Genomic DNA, 21,022 nt, shown 5'->3' with positions numbered 1-21,022 from the left:
CAAGTATATAACTTTACAGATGTTCCACTTTATTTTCATTGAAAAATCCTGTATAAAGCATGTCCAACAGCTTTATACACTTTCACGGTCAGGTTCTCCAAGACTGTACTTTGTCCTGCCTCTTGTAATAACGCTTGCAGAACTTGGATGTATGCTTTGGATCATTGCCTGGTCATGGTGAAGTCGCTCCCAATTAGTCACAGTCCAGACGGAATTGCATGGTGTTGAAGTATGGAGCGGTAGCCATGTTGGTTCAGTGTTCCTTTTCACCTGGAATAAATCTCCAAACTTCCCTGCTCCAAAAACAACCCCGAACCATTAAGCTTTCACCTCCATGCTTTTCATTTTGTCTGAGGAAGTCTGCTTACACACTCCTCTGTCCAACATCTTACATAAGTTCTTGTGTTGGAGACAGGAGCTTTTTTTATCTAGTTTGTTGAAACACACAGAACATGCTTGTGTTTAAAAACTATAAAAGACACAGGCACTGTAGGTCTTTATCATTTAGTTTATATATTCTTTTCGAACTAGCTTTAGCACGGGGAAGCATCTTCATTCATTTATTTATTAATTTATCATTTTGCAATCATTTAGCTGTTTGGGAAATTTCTTTTGCCTTTTTTATTAAGGCCAAATAGAAATATATCCATTTATTATACACTATATCCCAACCAAACTAACGTAAATAAATACTGTTGGAAAAGAGGTGCGGTCAAAAAACAAAATGAGACCAAAGTATTGGCTGAAATCTAAAATGTGGGTCAATAAAATAAAGAAGTAGAATCAGATTTGATGAATTTCAGCTACCGTAATTTCCGGACTATTAAACGCACCCAAATATAAGCCGCACCCACTGAATTTGACGAAGATTTGTATTTTGAACATAAATAAGCCGCAGGTGTCTACACTGAAACTAATGTACTTTACACAGGCTTTACCGAAAGACAGTGTCTGTTACACGGCTTGTATCTAAACAGTAGCCTACCAAGAAAGTCATTGTTCACTGTCTTCCTCCTTCCTTTCACAACTATTTCTCTTCACAACAGTTTTTCTTTTGGCATCGTCGTGCGTTTAAAAATCACCATCGGTGAAGCTTTTCTCCCGATGCCGTGCAGCTCAGAACACAGGGTGAAGTGGTTTTTCATGCCCGGTTGTTCTCAGCGTGACGAATGATTCACATTTCCTGTTGACCGTCCAAGAGAGCGGCAGATCAAACGTCAGAGGAAGATCATCCATATTTATAATGTGGTGCGGCCCGATTCAGTGGGAGCGCATCTGATTTAATATACAGAGTTTCATTGGTTCACCTGAACCCGCTCGACAATTTCATTGGTCTAATGTTATGCGGCTCAGTTTTTTTGGCTTGAAACTTGTGAACCGGTAAAAACCCAGGAAAAAATCCATAAATTAGTCGCTTCGTTGTTTAAGCCACGGGGTTCAAAGTGTGGGGAAAAAAGTAGCGGCTTATAGTCCGGAAAATACGGTAGTTGTATGATTTTTTTTTTTTAAATTGAGATCAATCGCAATTAATTAAAACGCACACTCAATTTGCCGGAATAATACATTATTATAAAGAAGAAACTCCAGACATTTTGTACAAAGAAGGAAACTAGGTGACGTTCATCTGACTTCTGAGAAAAACATGATGCAACTGTAGAGTAAATAATGTGTGAAGATTTTGCTGACTGTCTCACACACATGACCTGGACAAACTCTATGGACAAACACTCCGTGACCAGGCCTGTGTTTGAGGGCATGTCTGCATGTGGTTAATTCAAAGCCGGAGAATTTTTGTAAACTCGTTTATTTTCTCTCAACCCTAGCTGACAACTTTTAAGTGATGTTCATAGATGAGCTACTTTTGATTCCCAGTTAAGATACTGGTCTTTAGGCTGTATTGTTTCTAGTGCTTAAACACACATGGATCTCGAAAAGGCGCTTAAATAGATCTGAGGAGGGATGTTGGTGTTGATGCGGTGTTGATGCAGTGTTGATGTCTGTTGCTGGTTTGTTTGCAACTATGCAAGAATGCAGTTAGACAGAATGCATGCGTTCGACCTACTAAGATGTCAAATGTGGTGTTAGTGTAGCGTATCATGCACACATTTATACAGAGCTCATTGTCTACACCTGCTGGCGGATTCCGGTACTGCATGAGCATGTTCGCAAATTGGACTTGTTCTCGTCAGTACTTTTATATTGATGACGTTCAGTAAACTCTCTTATTAGTGCGTGTTTGTCTTCTGTATTGTTTTGAGAAACACGTCACTACGCTCTACATTCTACTACACTCTTGTCTGTTTTGGTGGATTGAACTTCCAGTAGATGTTCCTACAGCTGAATCATGGCTGTCTTCAAACCATAGGACCTACCTCTAAATTCTTTTTTTTTTTGTCTGCAACCTAGCAGACCATTCTTTGATTGAGACTTCATAGCTCTTTTGTACGTTGCTGTGGATAAGGGCGTCTGCTAAATGCCGTAAATGTAAACTACATATTTAATTGAAGTAATTTTCATTTTCAGAGAAATTACAATTGCGTTTTTTTTTTTGGTCATCAGAGAGACCAGGGATTTTCTATGCAACACTACCAAACATTGATGCCATACATTGTGCTGCTCCTAAGTGTTGCTGTTGTTCTGTATGTACAGAAATGTACATTATGTTGCCGAAGCAAATGAATCTTCAGCTCAGTAGAAATGAGACTCGCGTAATGAAGCTCCATGTATTTGCGCCCCACGAGTTTTTCTTTTCAAACTTCAAACAGCTTTCATAACGAGTCCATCTGTGAAGGTTTACATTTTCACACTATGTTGGTGACACGATCAGGATTTGAGTTGTAACATTTTATTTGTTTGAATCATAAAAAAAAAATAGCTACGCTTTATTACTTTACTTTATACTCATTTGATTGATTTTTCTTCGTTTTTTTTTTTTTTTTTCGGCTAAATGTGTGAGAATTAATAACGCATTCAGAAAGAGCTCTTACTTATCCAATGAGACATATTGTTTATGGTGCTTGTATTTGAGCTTCTGATGTTTTTTCGTTTTAGTAATTAAAGCATTGTAAATAATGACAAAGCAGCTTTACAAAAAATGTGGAAGCAGATTTATAGTATATTTATGGTACTTTTTTTTTTTTATATTTAGGTATCAGGAATATAAAAATGCACATTAGAGAAATGTACCAGCTTTGTAAATACACTATATGGACAATATTATTGGGACACCCGACTTTTTCCAGCCATATGTGGTTCTTCCCCAAATTGTTACCACAAAGTTGTAAGCACACACTTGTATAGGACGTCTTTTAGATGTGTTATTATATTTTTTCTTAAACTCTGTGCCCTAAACTTGTTTCAGCTCTTTAAAGGTACAGTTTATATGAGTTGGAGTGGAAGATGTTGCTGCTATAGACGGCTGAACTCCTCCCTATCGACCCTGACGAATTGGAACTCTGTCTGCACCCCATTTCTCCCCACCATACTTACATCTATACCTGACATCCAACACCCTTGTGTTGAATGAACACAAATCTTCAAAGCACACGCCAACACTTAGAACATCTTCCCAGAGTAGTGGAGGTTCTTATAACAACAAAAGGGTACTAAATGTGGAATAGGATGTTTAAAAAGAAGCCAATCATATGGTCGTGTCCACAAAGTCCATAGAGTGCAAACTGGTAGTGATGTGGGTTTTTATGTCACTTCACTTCCACAAACAAAGCATTTCTTTTTATTAAACATGAGTTCTTTAAGGCAAAAAAAAAAAATGATTAGGATCCAGAAACATGTGGAGCGATTTTGATTGATTAAAATGGAGATTAGGTAGAAAGATGATGCACTTTTGGGACATCTGATTACAGTAAGCAGTGCAGTGTTTATAAGAGACATATGGAGGTTTTCATTCAGTTCTAGTTTCCAGAATGTTTCCAGAATGTGTCACTAGGTGGCACTGTTGTTCACGCTGTGACTGAGTCAGTAAAGGCACAACGCTGAGGAGATTCTGAAGTGTTCTAGTGCACTAATTAACCCCCCCCCCCCCCACTGCAGCGCGTGTCCGTGCATTAATATACAAACACTTCAGCATGCAGCCTTGAACAGCATATTTGCTAATTGCAGACATGACTGCCTGCACAAACAAACCCGTGTTTGTGACATTGTTGGCATTTCTCTTTCGCTATCGAGAGCAAAGCACACGGCGGTGTATTGTTTGCTAGTTGATTACGCGGCTTTGTGGTGAATGTCACATTCGGATTTGAGATTGAGCTTCATTTGGAACGCTTCCTGTAATTCTCGTTGGAATGAAAAAACAGAAAAATACTGAATTTTTAAAAAAGCAATAAAAAAAAATGTTAAATCATAACTTATACAGGCCCTGAAGCAGCCAATTCATTTTTATGTATAAAACCAGCCCCATTAATAAAGTGTGTATCCTTACTGGTACATTTAAAGGTGGGGGAAAAGTATTGTGTAACTTTTCCTTAACTTTGAAATACACTTTGTTTAAAGTTTATTTAAAAAAAATGACTGCTTGATTCAGTCGCAGTTTTCATCTATACATCCATAATTTAAAGTTCCACTGACTTTTAGTTTAGTTACTTATTCATTATATTTGTAATCATTAAGTGAATAATTAAATCATGTAATATTAAGGGTGTAACGGTTCACGTATTCGTACGGAAATTTTTTGGTTCATAGCTTTCTGTTCGGTGCACCCACATACCGAATGCAATCCTTTTTACGTGCGGAACATAGTTACAATCTGAGTTTCCCCTCAGGAACGTATTAAGTGGCGGACCGCAAGTTTGTTTAGTCACTGCCTCGCACTTTGAGCGCATTTATCATTATTATTATTATCATTATTAAACTTAAAAACATGCACTAAAATAAAATAAACTAAAGTTAGCACAGTGACACTGTGGCTCCTCGCTCCGTACTGGAAATAAGATTTGTTTTGCGCATGCATGCAAGCGCTAAAGAATCGTTAGCGTTAGCAGCTAACCAGGAAGTGGGAAGCGCTGTGGATTTTAAAATTTTTTTATTTGTTAAACACAGTTATATGCAGGATACATTTGTAAAGTCGAAAAAAAAAAAAATTGTATATTGAATCACTTATGCTAGCGTTAGCCGTTAGCCACTTCCTGCTAATTGCTTATGCTCGCGATCCTTTATCTCTTGGAAAAGGAAAAAAAACCTCCACATATCGAGGGAGTGAACGAATGAAGACATTTGTTAAGGTCTGAAATAAGTAGAACAGTTAAGTACATCATATCTCTAGAAAATAAAATGTTAAATGTAAAACACACTTATACACATCTGTATGACTCAAATGGGGTCTAACAAATGTAAACTGATATTTGTATATTGGTTATATTATATCTTATATCATTGTGCATTGCAATTTATTTATTCTATCATTTTTTTTTTTTTATATATAATTTTATATATTATTACCAAAGCAGGCATTTTATTTAAAATGGTTTTTAAAATGTTAATATTAATAAACTGCATTAACAAAAAGAAAGAGATTTAAAAATGAGGTACGACCGAACCGTAAATTTTGCTTATCGTTAGACCCCTTATGTAACGTATGTGTACTAATAATACGATATTTTAATCTGATGCACAATATTGTGTTTAGTTATGTGTGTGAGCCCATACAAATCCGTGAAAAATTCTTATTTTAAACTGGTCCATGGTGCAAAAATAAAAAATAAATAAAAATAAAAAAGGGTTGGGGAGGAAAAAAAAACAAACCTTATATATTCAATAAACAGAACATGAGACAAAAACGAACTGTAAATTCATTTTCCTGACCATGTTTGGGTTTAATTATTTGCCCAGCCTACAGTACACAGTGGAGGTTTATCATATTTCAAGCACAGTGCATTAAAATGTAATGTGTTTTATAGAGATATAGATACTGCCTCTGTCCAGGAATACGCTGAAAAGTAAATTGAGCCTAATCTCTGCATCTGCACCACAAATATATCATACGTTATGGTATACAGAGAATTAATTCAGATTACGGTTGGATATAAAAAGCCAGTTCACTATAAGGCTGCTCAGAAACGCTACATAAGCCCGAGCTCCAGCTCAAGGCCCCGAGGACGATCAAATACTTGTGTAATGTGTAAACAATGAGCACATGTTTGGATGCGTTAGCAATGAGTGTGAGGAAAAACTTACTTTTTATATCCACAGTTCTCGTCACAACTAAATCTGATTTATATATTGAATTATATTTAATGTGATTTTTCATTGTTTGATGTTTACTTATGTAATTTCCATTTTTGTAGAAGTAACTATTATTATAAATGGCCTGCATGAGAGGATTGTGTTGCATTTAATCGAATCTCTCATTGCATTTAGTACCTCTCTTACCACACACACACACTTTAACCCCCCCCCTGCCGTCTGAAATGAGGTACTGCAGCCTTCAGACCCTCACGACCAGACTGTAACTCGAACTGGTTCTTTCCACAAGCCATTTAACACCTCAGTACAAAGAGACTGAACTGACACACACACACACACACACACACACACACACACACACACACACACACACTCTTTCTCTCTTTGAAATGGACATCTTTATTGAAAGGTTTTGCACAAATAAATGCTGTATTTATATAATAAATGGCAGCAGTGTTTATTGCTATTATTAAATGGACAATTTATTTGCGCTTACACACATTTAATGTCCTGGTCGGTGTTACTGTGTTTATTGTCGAATTGTTTTCGCATGTTCGCACTTATGGTTGTCCGTTCACTGATGCAGATCTGTTTGTTCTCGTTAGTTTAGTTTAATTTAATTTAGTTTTGTTAATTTAATGTTTAGTGTTGAACCTTGGTCCACGAGGAAGGATTTTTGGTTCACTGTGTGCTGTAGTGTGGATCGAATCACAACGGAAAGCCACTTGAATTCTGGAAAAAAAAGTACATTGTGGTTTAGTTATAGTGGTTTCCAATTACTGGGCCACTGACCAGTACTGGGCCATGCTTTATTTGGTACTGAGCTTCACAGAAACTTTTAAATGTTTTTTTCCAATTTAATGAATTTTACAGCCTGCAGACTTTTATAAAAATAAAAAAAATACTAATTAAATTCATGGGGAAAACCCCCCTGGTTTATGAAAAAACTGCAAGAAAAGTTTTGGGATCGTTGCTTAGATCACGATTGTTATAAAAAAAAAAAGTGCCTAATAGGTTTCACAACACGTTTTTTCTTTAAAAAACAAGACAAAAGACACTTTCTGTCCTCCCATTCATTACTTTACCTGTTTTCTGTTCTTTGAATTCTTTTCGTTTTCACAACCGTCTCCTTTTCTTCTTCTAAGCAGCAGCAGTAGTGTTTTTAGTGGTCAGTTCTAATCCCTGCCCCCTAAGGGCATCCTGATCTCCTGCAGCGGAGCTTTAATGTCTGGGAAGCGTGTGAGAGAAGATGGCTGGGGGCATCACAAACACGGGCACCACACAGGATAGGCAGATGGTGTTTACTGTGCCGCTCCTGCCATGCAGCCTCGAGTGTGTGTCTTAAGATGATATTTTTGTGCATGTAACAATAAAAAGCCTGGGTGGCGTCGAATGTTTGTGCGCAAAACTGAACCAATCACATTATCTACGGGATGGTCATCGGTGCGTTAAAAAAAGAAAAACACGTACGAACAGAACAGACAGGATTGGGTTTGGTTCGCACAGATGGTGACACCGGTACTATATACTCCGGTTTATTTTCCACGTGACTGTGTTTTTTTTTTTTTTTTTTTGGCCTGAAAATACCGCACTCGATTAAAGAGAAATTCTCTGAGGAGTCTTCTGCCTCAGGCTCATCCCCAGTTTACGCATGATATTCATACAGGCAGAGAGAGAAAGGGAGAGGAATCCAAATATTACTACTCGATTGATCCTTGAAAATTCATTTGAAAAGGGACTTTGAATTGAAAGAGAATGCCGGCGTCGTTAACATTGTGAAATTTGCATATTCACGCGTGCGTCCGCGTTATAGAAATATCCTTTTCTTTTCAACATCTCGTGCCTGACGTTTTCCGTTCGCACGCCTTTTACCTTGTGAATAAATTACAGAAGGCGGTCGTGGAGAGGCGTCATTAAAATCTGAAATACTTGACATCTTATTTTTTTTTGCTCATTTGCGCATGAATTTTTTTTTTTCTCTCAACTATTCGTATATTGACCTCGTTTGTCAAGTCTTCCACACACACAGTTCATCTGTAAGTCATTTTAAGTAGATGCTCTGAATGGATTATACTGAGCTGCTTTATTCTTGTGTTAAGAAGTTTTTCATGCGAGTTTCTGCCGAAAACATTCCATTAAACGCACTTGAATAACGTCTTCTCACGGCAAAACTGAAGTGCAGGTTCGAAATGGGGGGGTGGGGGGGAATCTGGTGAAGTGCAGTCATAGCTTTTGTTTTCTGAACTTCTACTTGGAGTTCAAAACCTGAAAATGGAGCTTCTACTCCACTGATTGTTGTTCTAGACCAATTTATTTCCATTGGCTATCGTGTCTGAGAGAACATACAAGGACTTTTTTTTCTTTCAGATTTTTTTTCTGAAAGCAGGACTTTTCAAGGACACTGTCTGTTTTTCACTTCTTTAGGAAATTCTCATTATGAATAATTTATTTGTACGACTCTTAAATTTTGCAGATGTACTCTGAGAAGGTGAGCTTCAAATCCGTTTATCTTTGTTGCCCGATCCATTTCTCTCCAAGCTCCCGCTTTCTTTTAGTATCAAATGTTCTTCTCCATTAGCCTCTAATAGACTCGGGCCTATGGCTGAGCTACTGCGGCTCCCTCCTGTGAAATTATGAAAGCTTCAGGTTCTACTTTTAAATAGCTTTTTTTTCCCCATCTCGGTAAAGAACCATCAACCCACTTGAGAAATCATGACTCATTCTCTGCACTATAAGGTTAAAAAAGCACGTTCATAACAAAAAAAAAAGAGTAAATGCTTCTGCGTGAAGAGTTCTTAAGAAAAAGCGCAGGCTACAATTTTTTTTCTTTCCGTTAAAAAATCTGATATTGCATTAGCAGTAATGGTGTTCAGCCTTTCCTGGACCAGATGTTTTTAGTAGATCCGGTAGATGCTTTTATAGAGAAAGATATCTTTGCTGTAATCTCATTCTGAGATGCAACACTCCGTTATGAATGAATGCTGAGATCTGGTTTTCTCCAAGTGTCATTATTAATAAAAGCCAGATTTTTCATCGTTCATTAGCAGTCTGTTGGCTTGTTATAAAGCATGCTGTAGTACTGCTATAGTACATTATGTACACACTATAGTATATTTTATTCAACACAACAGATTCAGAAGTGTGTACCAGTAGTCAACGATGGTTCGACATAGGATTTTGCGATGATTGCTTTCTTCAGAATGCTCTACAGAGTGTACAGAAACCTCACACTAGATTCTTCAGACGAGGGACGAGATGCACTGCTTGATCATGTTCGAATTTTCAATTCAGCCAGAATAAGAAATGGAGGCAGAAGTGTGCTGTTCAGAACTGGTTTGTTTGCCATTTGTGCTTTGTGCATCTTTTTGCTCACTTCACTATTTCACTTTTTTTCTCATCCCAGATGTGCTCATTTCTCACAGCTGTGACCTTTAGAGATCTACGTTCCTGCAGGAGTTTAATTGGCTAAAGTGCGAGGCCATTCCGCAGCCGTAATACTGCACATTGAGTCACAAAAATTATAATATAATTGTATTATTTATTTTTTAATGAGGTCTGCTCTGTTCCCCCCCCTCAAGGTCTCTCTTTTTTACAATTTTTATAAATTTTTTTTTTTTTTTCCCCTCCCTGTGGTGAAGTCCTGCTTGTTTCGGTCCAAACAGCAATTAAGATGCACATGAAAAATTAAAGGCTCTACGGGAGTGCACAGTTTGAGTGCGGATATGAATAACAAAGCGTAGCATTGCTTACCGCTTCTGGTGGATAATTTTCCAGGAATAATTGACGGACCCTTTTTGGTTTTTGTTTCATACGACCATGTTATATAATACCGAGGGCTTAAACGAACCTGATGCTCTTCTTCTCTCGTATTGTTAATTTAGTAATGTATATGTGCGCTTTATGCTTTTCTAACCGACCCTCGATTTCTGCATACAGAGCTGGAATTTGATCCTTTGACCTGCTTTATCTTCTTCTTCATGGACGAATCATGATCAGAGTTTGTTTGTGAGGACGTTTCTCATCTAGCTGAGCTCCTGTGGAGCTTCTGAAGCAAATAGCAGTTAAAATAAAAAAACCCTGCTCAACTCTGACCTTTAAAATGGCACTCTAGTTCATCTCATGTCCATGTCCCCTTTTTTAGGATTGTTGTCTTTATATTATTATTAGAAGACACATACAGTATCTTTCAAAAGTGAGTACACTCCTTACAATTCAGTAGTCAATGTGCCGCTTGTTTAGCAGTACAGATTTAACTCAACATACAGTCTTTATTGTCTAAATAACATGTGAACATGTCAAAACTGTGTCCAAAGTGTCAATATTTTGTGTGAGCACCATTATGTAGCACTGCTTTAATCCTCCTGGTCATGAAATTCACCAGAGTTGCACAGGTTGTTGCTGGGATCCTCTTCCAATCCTCCACAATGACATCACGGAGCTATATATAAAGCCCCACAGGTGCTCAATAGGGTTCAGTTCTGGAGACATATTTGGCCACTCCACCACCTTCAGCTTCTTCAGAAACGCAGTCGTCATCTTAGCTGTGTGTTTGCAATTTGGGGTCGTTATTATTTTGGAAACTGCCATTCGGTCCAGTTTCTGAAGGGGGGGCATAATTTTCTGCTTCAGAATGTCACAGTTCATGTTGGTATCCATGTTTCCCCTCAATGAACTGCAGCTCCCCATTGCCAACAGCACTCATGCAGCCCCAGACCATGATGCGACCACCACCATGTTTGACTGTGAGCAACCGTCTGGAGACCGTCTGAGGAAAAACAAGTTTATCTTAGTCTCATCAGACCAGAGGACTTGACTGCAGTAATTCATGCTCTTGGAGAGGTTCTCTTCAGCAAACTGTTTAAAGCAAACTTTATTGTGAGCCAGCTTCAGAAGAGGCTTTTTTTGGGATTACTGCCATGTAAACCGACTTGTTGCGGTGTGTGTCTGAACACTGTCAAGCGGACCTTCTGCTTCTGCAACCTTTAAAGCAATGCTGCAGCACTCATACGTCTGGTCTTTTTTTTTTTTTTTTTTTTTTTTTAAAACAGCTTCTGCACCTGGCACACAGCACGAGGACTCGACTTCTTTGATGGACCCTTGCGAGGTCTGTTCCTAGTGGAACCTGTTTTGGAAAACCTCTGTATGACCCTGTACTGTAACTCAGTTTCAGGGTGTTTATGATCTTTTTATAGCCTCGGCCACTTTTGTGGAGAGCAACAATTCTAATTCTCAGATCCTCACAGATTCTTTACCATGAGGTGCCATGTTGAACATCCAGTGTTTAGTATGAGAGATTTGTACTTTAAACACCCAAATTGTAACTCCTCTGTCACAAGATACACAAACTTGTATGGTCGTGTCAAGCAGACATGAACATGAATAGGACATGTGGCTTTAGATATTTTCTATTACTTTATTGACAATGTCTGTATGTTGTTGTTTTTAAAGGACCGTAAATCTGTACTGCTACACTGCACATGGTCTACTCTAAAATATATCCGCGTTCCATTTCTATTGTATTGTCCCTTCAGAAGAAATATTAAAATGGTGAAATGTGAGCAATGTACCGTAATTTACGGACTATAAAGCGCACCCATATATAAGCCGCACTGAATTTTACAAATATTTGTCTACACTGAAACTAATGAACTTTACACAGGCTTTAACGAAAGACACGTTACACACGGTGTAACGGGTGAAATATGTTGCGCTTCCTTTAGGAGCATAGCGGTATTTTGGGAATGGCATGCCACTGCATTTTTCCAGTATTACTGCGTGTGTGTAAGACTGAGGAATATGTCCTTATTATTTTCTGATGCTCATTTCTAAGTTTCTCTGACTAACCCGTAACGCTGTTGCCAAGAAAAATAAAAAAGCACTAGTTTTGGAAACCTGTCTGTGCTCATATGATTTCTGTTGCAACTGGAGTTAGCGAGCTCTCCCTTCACCCAGACTCAACGCGCTACAACGGCTTGTATCTAAAAAGTAGCCGACCAAGAAAGTCATTGTTCACTGTCTTCCTCCTTCCTTTCACAACTATTACTCTCGGGAGTTTATCTTTTGGCATCGTCGTGCGATGTAGTGCAGTTTAGTACACAGGTGAGAAATGCTGAATGACTTCTTATGTAGTACAGGAGCATCTACTACAGGATGTAAATCAATTATCTAGGGTTATTCAGTATAGGCAGCATAAAGTTTTCAAGCTGCTTACTGAAAGGTGTTCAGAAGTTCAGAAGATGACGCCCGGGAACCGGCACATGAACGGACATCAACGTATATAACGGTGTAGAATGTCACAAGTCCGACTCTGTTATACACTGCTGTGCTTCATTTTATACATTATTGATATGAAGTGTACACTTAATGCACATTTGGAATCTTGTTTGTGTACATCAGTCTATATACACACGCTTATTATGCCCTTCAGTAGAAACCGAGGGTGGAGAAGAAGCTTTATTTTTTTTGACTGAAAGGTTAAAGTACAAGCACAAGTAGCTGCGTGATTAATGGTAAATCGCGATGTCGGCTTGTGCGACTCATGATGCCATTTATTATATCGCAATCGGAATATTGACCACAATAATCACGACATGACTTTTTTTTCCCCCCAAATCGTGCAGATCTACAAGTAGCCACTCTTTACAATTGTGGTGAGCAGAAAAGCATCTCGGAACGCACAATGAATAAAACCTTGATGTGGATGAGACTTTACACTTCTACACTGTCCATTAGTTACAATTTATGATCCTAAGCTGTGGGGTTTGTATATTGAAGCCACAATGGAATATATTTGGTATCTGTGCTTATTGTCAACATTTCTTTCTTAAAACCTCGGAAAAGAATGGACAATAAATCAAACACTTCAGGCATTACTTTGTGCATCGCTCACAGTTTTGACCCTCCCGTCATTTCCTCTTTAGTCGTGTGTGTGTGTGTGTGTGTGTGTGTTGGACTTTGCTTTGGCTTTACTCAATCTCCCTTCAATCAGTGCTTCAGCATTGCTGATTTGATGCCAGCTGAACTTTTCAGGATTTCATTCTCCTTCCACATCGGCCTCCTTCTCAGATAAGATCCATTTCTTCACCTGTCGCACGCATGAACAAAAGCCATGTAGGGTTGCCTTGGAAACTGTCAGTACGGTTATAAAAGCATGTTGTCACATTGGTAAATGGCTTTACTTATCATTTCTTTACTGTCTTTGTTGCTTCTTTGCATCAGATGAAATGAATCTCCACACTGGCCTTGGCTTTGTTTGGGAATTTTTAGAGCCTCTTTGTGTGATGGATTTTGAATTTGCCTCGGAAAGATATTTTTTTTCTTTGCCAAATTTCCTGTGACTTAAAATATAGCACCTCTATTGTATTGTCATGGGTTACATTTAACTAGTGGCAGCCTGTCGGGACCAGTAAGGCCTTCTCTCCTGGCCTGTACTCATAAATAAAACGCTAGTCAGTGATTTTGATTATGTATTAAATCATTTCCAATAGTCTATTCTTTTAATTTCATAGCTTTTCTTTCTGTTTTAGTTTTAATCCAATTTCATCCATCATGTGTTGCCAGGGTCAAAGAAATCTGCCTTGAGGCTTTCAAAATTGATAAAGCTTTTGCTTTACCCAATCATATTTCTAATTGGCATCACAGGGGCCATCTAGCAGGTGTACAATAACATTGGCGTTTTCACATTTTTACTAGTGCGCTAGTCAGAGCTAGCAAACTGCACAAGCTCAGATAGTCATGTGGATTTAGTGGGGTTTTTTTTTGTTTGTTTGTTTTTTGCTTTCTAAGGCCAAAGCTGTTCATTGTGAGAAAAGATCAGCCAAAACAATTCACACAGTGAAGCTGTTTTATAAACCATTTTATAAATTATTTTAGTAATCGAGAATTCTACAGATTATTCCTGATTAATAAAGAGTGAAACTAAATATAAAAGAGACAATAAGACGGGTCTCTCAACATATTCATGATCAAAAATTATAATTTTTCTTAAAAAAAAAAAAAAACGGTAACCACACTGTAGTTTTTTTTTTTTTTCTTTTTGATTGAAACGATCCCAAACTTTGGAAACTTTCCGGCAGTTTTCTTTGGCCTGGATCTTCTCCTCGCCCCTCGCTGTTTTCTCCCCACTTCTCCTTCATTCTGCAGCATCTTCTGCGTTACCTTTTCAGAGCGCTTCAGAGTTTAGCGGGTGGTGCGTCAGTAATAATGGTCCGTGGGGAAACTCGGTGCTCCGTGGGTAGTTAAATGGACTTAACGAAGCATCGATTCAAATAATTTGGCCAATTTTTATATTTTTTTGTATTCGAATGATTCGAGTTACTCGAGGAATCGTTCCAGCTCTTATTATGCTTTTACATTTTTTTTCCCGGTAGGATTTGCACAAAAACACAATCTTCCTTTATTTCAAATCTCCGGGAAAACCGTATTTCATTCAATGGTTGAAGAACTCCAAAGGTACTACGGATTCACGGAAAACCCCGGGGTCATTTTACGAGGAAAATATTGATGCTTCTTCATGCGGCTGCAGTTAAAAGGAGACTTGTTGAATAGCGTTGATTGGGTTTTTTCGCTTTTAGTAATGCCATTCATTCCACCTGTGTGTGATGCAGCACTGTGTTTATATTGTGTTTCTCCATAATATTGATGGTCTTTATACGCCGTGGCGTCGTAATGACGGTATTAAGAGGTGGATTGATTGAGGTAGGACATCACTGAAGGGTGTGAAATGCAAAGCTCACCTCTGCATTTAACATTGCGTATGTGCACTGGGCTGAGGAAATCTGTCTGACTACATTTGATGGAAAATCAGCAGAAAAATCCAGTAAGTCCAGCAAAATAAAAACCTGCAAAAGTCATCTTTTATTTACAGAAGCTGGCTCAAACCTGATAACGCTATGGGTGGATTTATTTGGATCGGTTCTTCCTTGTTTAGATATGAATTCTCATATAGTCAAGAACTGATGTGAGTAAATCTTAATTATTTATTTATTATTTACAGCCCACTCCCAGTTATAAAACCCTATGATGGTAGACTTATGGGGCACCCTGTATGTTGACAGAGTTTATTTTGGCGAAAAGGCTGGAGTTTATTATGTATTGCAAAGAATATGTAGATGAAGAGATTTTCTATTCCGCCTCATTACCTTCTTACTTTCATCAGCTTGACACTACGGCACCCAGTTTGCATTTCAGTGTCTCATCATTTCTCTTAGCATTTTGTGTGTATGGCAGGATCAGATTAAAGCCTCTCTCAACACGCCACGTTAACAGAGAAATGTGTGACCATTCTGGCCAGAATCCAAGACGGTTCATATTCGCACTTCCTGAAATGTATTCGTTTCTGTTTTTTTTCCACAGGACATATTGCTTCTTTCATTACATGTATGAGAAATGTAGTAATTACCCCGTAAACAGTTGCTCAGCTGGCGATCTTTGATGCCTGCTGCATTTAGACGTTGTCTAAAGACTATATTCTGGTGTCGCAGCTTATTATTTAAAAGATGCAGTCATCTACTCTAAAAGCTTCTGCTACTGAAAACATTCGATTCAATAATCACATTTCATTACCACTCAAGCACTGTCTTGATGCTATTAAATGTATCTTGGGTTATTTTATGGTCATTTGCCCATGTCTGTGTTTTTTTTTTTTTTTTTTTGTTCTATTTTCATCTGAGAAAATTACAGGCTGAAACACAGATTTTGCCCCCACACTCCCTGCTTGTGTGGTCATTTTAGTAATACAATGATTTTCTGTACAGTGGTGGGGAAAAAAAGATCTGCTGTTACTTGCATCAATGACCCTCCCCCAGATATTAAACTCTTCTCAAATTGTTACTGGAGCTTTGGTTTTGTCCCAAACTGAAATATGAGCTGAAATTTTTCGACCGCTTGGACGAGATGTCGTTTTGAATGGAACGGGATCGTATGACCATGTGACACGAACACCCATGGAGAAACACAGCCTGATAAAAACCCACTGCTCCGGTTTCATTATATTGCTGTTTAGATGCGAGTTTGGTCATTTTTGGAAAGTTTCTTTCCCAGATCCTTGGGATAAACAAATACATTTTTGGATATTTGTTCATTAAAATTTTTTTATTTTTTAAGCGTCTCTTCCTGATGCGTTCTTACTGAATTGCGTTGCTAAAGTACCAAGTTTGAAAGTACATTGGAACCCGGTTATGTAGATGTCCTAGGGGGTTGCCAAAAAAGCATCGAGGTAACCGATGAGCGAGATAAACGTAAATCTAAATGGCGGCAGTATATTAACGTGCTTGAAATTTTACCTGTAGCATCTGTAAGGTTTGATTTTTTCCGCCACTTCCGCGAGTTCTTCTGCGGCTGCACCGAGATAACCGACGTTAAATGGCAAATTTTTCCCCACTTGTGCTCGAGATATCAGGGTTCGTCGACATAAAAAAAGTCGACATAACCGATAAAAAATGCTGAGAAAAAGCGAGAATTTGGCGGTTCCACTTCAAAAATGTCAACTTAATAGGGTTGTCGAGGTAACCGAGGTCGAGATAACCGGGTTCCACTGTATAACAAAATGTGTATATAAAACTTCTATTACATTTTTTTTTCTGTTTATTTTTATAACCACTAATAATAAATGATACAATATATAGACAAAAATATCGAGGCGTCTGACATTTCCAGCCATACTGTATGTGGCTCTTTTCCATATATGGAGGCTTTTCAAGGTGATGGCATTAAATCTACACTTCACTTGAACTAGGACCCAAACAAGTTCCTGCCTGACACTGCTCCTGTACACAAAATCCTGAACATGTGCTAGACATGGGTTAAATTGGAAGATCTTTTTCTATAGAGCTCAGAGCAAATCTCCACCAGCACACTCCAAAATCTAGTTGAACATCTTCCCAGAAGAGTGGAGAGATTTATTAAAGTAAATGTGGATTTGGGGGATGTTCAGAAAGCCCAGTATTATGGTCAGGTGTCCACAATGTTTACGTTGGTCATTCGGTATTTAAGATCAAAGTTTAAAGATGAGATTAACAGCAATTTAAAAATTCAAATTCAAAAAGATAAATACTATCCTTGTGAAATTAGTCATCATACATTTTGCTGTGATATTAAACAATACGCACTGTGACACGTTTTTATCCAAAGACTTGATTAACTGTAATCTGATATCCTGCTGCGGCGTTTCTCACGTCGTCTTCCCGGATCATAACCAATCTTTTTTTTCTTTTTTGGAGCATTCGTATTGATCGTGTGTATAGCTCGTTTTATATTACCTGCATTTGATGGGGTTTGTACACGAGTGATGGCGAGTAATCCTGAAAGGCCATTAGTGGTCAGCTAGAGGGTTGGAGTTATTGATCACACTGGCAGCCATTAATATTTATTACAGGTCCTCCTCAGGATGTTTGCTTGCAAGTTCTTCACAGGCAGGCACGTGTGTATGATTTTTTTTAATGTTCGGCGTGCGTGATGTTAATTGATGGCAGATTCCGTTACTACTTGTAGCACCAAGTCAAAACAAATCGAGCAGAATCTGAACATGGGTTTTTTATACTAATAGTTAATACTCTGGGCTTTGCATTATGGGCACTTCACATTCTGTAGAGCGAAACAACTTTTTTCAGCAAAAAAACCAAGTATATCCATTGATCTTGTGCGGATCGGGGATGCATATGAAGTTTTTGGAAGTCTAGTGTCAGAGCTAAAACAGAACTGAGAATAGGAAGTAAATAACGTCTGACTTGCTGTTTAATAGTCTGACCTTTTTATTTATTTATTAACAAACATGCCCATTTTATTTTTTTTGCATATTAGGGAAATAAACACTTCTTGACAGGTCCCCTGGTGGTCTAGTGGTTAAGATGCAGCGCTCTCACCGCTGCGACCCGGGTTCGATTCCCGGTCAGGGAACCATCCCCAGCCACTCTTAGTGCCGGTCCCAAGCCCGGATAAATTGGGGAGGGTTGCGTTAGGAAGGGCATCCAGCGTAAAACATATGCCAAATCAAACGTGCGGAGGATCCGCTGTGGCGACCCCTAACGGGAGAAGCCGAAAGAAACTTAGGGAAATAAACACTTCTTGAAATTGGAAAATGATCAACGTTATGGTATTAACAGTGACTTGCCGTTAGGGCGTGATCACACCTCCCTGTCATAGTATTGATTTATTTTTTTCAAATAACTTTGCATTAACGGCCTATAAAAGGCAGGGGGTAATTTCACTGGAGGGCAAAGTCTCAAACAATGACTCCTTGATCTCCTCTGAGCGAGATTCAGCCATGTGGTGTTTCTCCTCGATGTTGTTCACTGTGGACAGCTGTGTGTGTGTTTGTCCGTAGCTGTGGCTGGAACTGAGGATTTAGTCGCTTGTTTATGAGCAGTGGCATTTCAGCCTGTCATAGAGGCTTCAGGTCTTTATCTACGTCTCCATGCAGGCTGTCAGAAGAGGACAGCGGTGACTGCGGCTGATGGATGTGTTTCTGCGTCCGTCGTTTATTTATCGCTTAAATAAATAAATCCTCCAGGGGTGGTCTGGGAAAACCAGACGGACCTCACTGTGGCCGAGTTCTGGCAAACGGCGAATAAAGAAAAACGATCGGATCTTTTATAACTATCCTAAACGGGTCTAAACATTCCTGAACGATCACATCGTTAATAAACAAGCAGGTTAATGATGCTGTAAAAGTTCAGTCTGAGGGATTTCCTCAGTCGCACTCGCAATTCATGTGCTTGAATTTGTGTCCTAGTGAAATGAATCAAAGCCGGATGAAAGGATGGAGATATAAAAGGATGGATAGAAAACTTGTCATTGCACAGTACACATACGCAGCAATTAAATCCAGTTCACGATCTGAAAGAAGTGCAAATAGTGATATTGTGCAGTTAAATATTTAAATATAGCTACAATAATTAAAGCTATGGGAAGTGAATATGTGCAGAAGCTGAAGTTTTTGATCATCGGTCGGCTTCATTTTTTTCCTGCACCGCCGTCTCTGTCCGGATCGCGTCAGCTGTTTCTCGGCCGATTCAGTGTTTGTCGAATCAGCGGCGGAGATTGTTGGCGAGAATGAAAACTTCAATCGGGAAAAACACGGAACACGCTTGTTTCATTCTTGTACATATCTTTGCAGATTAGAAGACAAGATTGAAAAAAGCTACAGGGATCCGTTACTAAATAAACGCTGCTTGCTTCATACATTCAGTTCTTGCTCTTTGGGCTACTGCCATCTGCTGGTACGAGAGAGTTATGTTCCCTCATGCAAGCGCAAAACGTACACGCACGGTTTGGTGCATCAGATGCGTGAAGTTCAGCCTAATTTGCAGGACAGTTGGTGGATTAATTAAGAAATGGCAAACATAAACTAGGATATGCTTAAAGTTTTAATTCTTAACAATTATGTAGAGATAACACACAATAAACAGGGCGAAATACGGACAGTGAAGTAGTCAAAATGATAATTGTTGTAAAAAAAAAGAAACCTGGTCCTGCTGGTTTGAATGGCCCTGTATCTCCTACTGGATAGAAGTTATTATTTATTTATTTATTTTTGCTGGGATGGGAGGAGTTTCTGACGATGTCTGCTCTGTGTGAACATCGAATGTGCTGAAGATGCTCAGATAATTGGGTTCAAAAATATATACTGGACAAAATGTTCTCTGTTTACATAGTGGTACAGGTGAACAGGTGCAGAAACAAATTGTTCAACTCAGAAACAAAAAGATTTCAAACAAAGATAGTGTACTGGTCTAACCAGCCAACACGCAATAACCACTTTATTTGGAGAACTTGTGGTAGATCACTTCGATTTGATATCGTTTTTTCAAGCTCCTTTACTGTTTATTTTATTTTGAACAGAGTAATGATGCAGATTAAAACGAACCCCATCAGGACATCAGCCTTGAGCTTGTGATGCAGAGTTACATGATTTCTTGTTTACTACTCGACATAGAGCTTGAGCTGCGGGACACTTGTCCGCTTTGGTACAAATGGATTTTGCTCGGCCAATAAAACAAAATGCTCACGTTTCCCTGCCTGATGTCATTTTTGGCACCTTGCCTCATTTGAAGAAAAATTCCCAACCTTCTGTGTAATTTAGTATTAATTTTTAATGAATCAGAAAAAAAATTATTCTATATTTCATCATGATTCAAAAGCTGTAATTTGATTGGGCAGAAGGTATTTATTGTTTCTGTTCTGAAAGTATAGATTCAAATTTGTCATAAATTCCTGATCTAATAACTGTTTAGCAAGGACCTTTTATTGAGCATTTCTAGTTTCTAAATGCTTTTAATTTACTCTGTCCATGTATCAATCATTTTCATTGTACCAGCTATTATTTCCCCTGTGCTCCCTTTTCTTGATGACCTGACGATGTTAAGTTTAAACACCAGGATAGAAGGTATTTGTGCAAGCCACAGTGACTCTTATTGTTAGGATCTCATCTGGAGAGCTCCTCTGGTAGTGCTTTGTGTAAGTAAATTTGGCTTGGGGCTAAAAATAAATAAATAAAAAGAGGGACAATCTGGCATTACTGTGAGTTTTGGGATGGAAAGAAAACCTGTTTGTTTTGTGTTCATTCACACACACACACACACACACACACACACACACACACACACACACTGCATATACAACGTGGGAAGGAATGGAAAATCGAGGGTGTTTGGATGCCTTTAAGGTTCAAACAGTTCATTCATTATTTTGAGCTGATGGTTCCAGATCCTTAGATCTCTGATAATTGACTTCAGTGATATACATTATATATTTATTCATTTAACCGTTGTTATAGTACTGATGACACTTATTGTGTTGAGTAAGAAAGACTCTGTGGTTTGGGTTT

The 21,022-nt window shown here is 38.4% G+C and overlaps 1 protein-coding gene across 3 annotated transcripts in view; it reads left to right on the top strand.

Annotated features, from left to right (window-relative positions):
* Window positions 1–21,022, top strand: part of mast2 (microtubule associated serine/threonine kinase 2) — a 149,038-nt gene that overhangs the window by 30,157 nt on the left and 97,859 nt on the right. The window lies entirely within an intron of this gene.

This window comes from Silurus aristotelis (genome assembly GCF_946808225.1).
Source record: "Silurus aristotelis genome assembly, chromosome: 2".
Taxonomy (NCBI): domain Eukaryota; kingdom Metazoa; phylum Chordata; class Actinopteri; order Siluriformes; family Siluridae; genus Silurus; species Silurus aristotelis.
The sequence above is the reverse complement of the archived record's forward strand: the minus strand, read 5'-3'. Positions and strand labels throughout refer to the sequence as shown.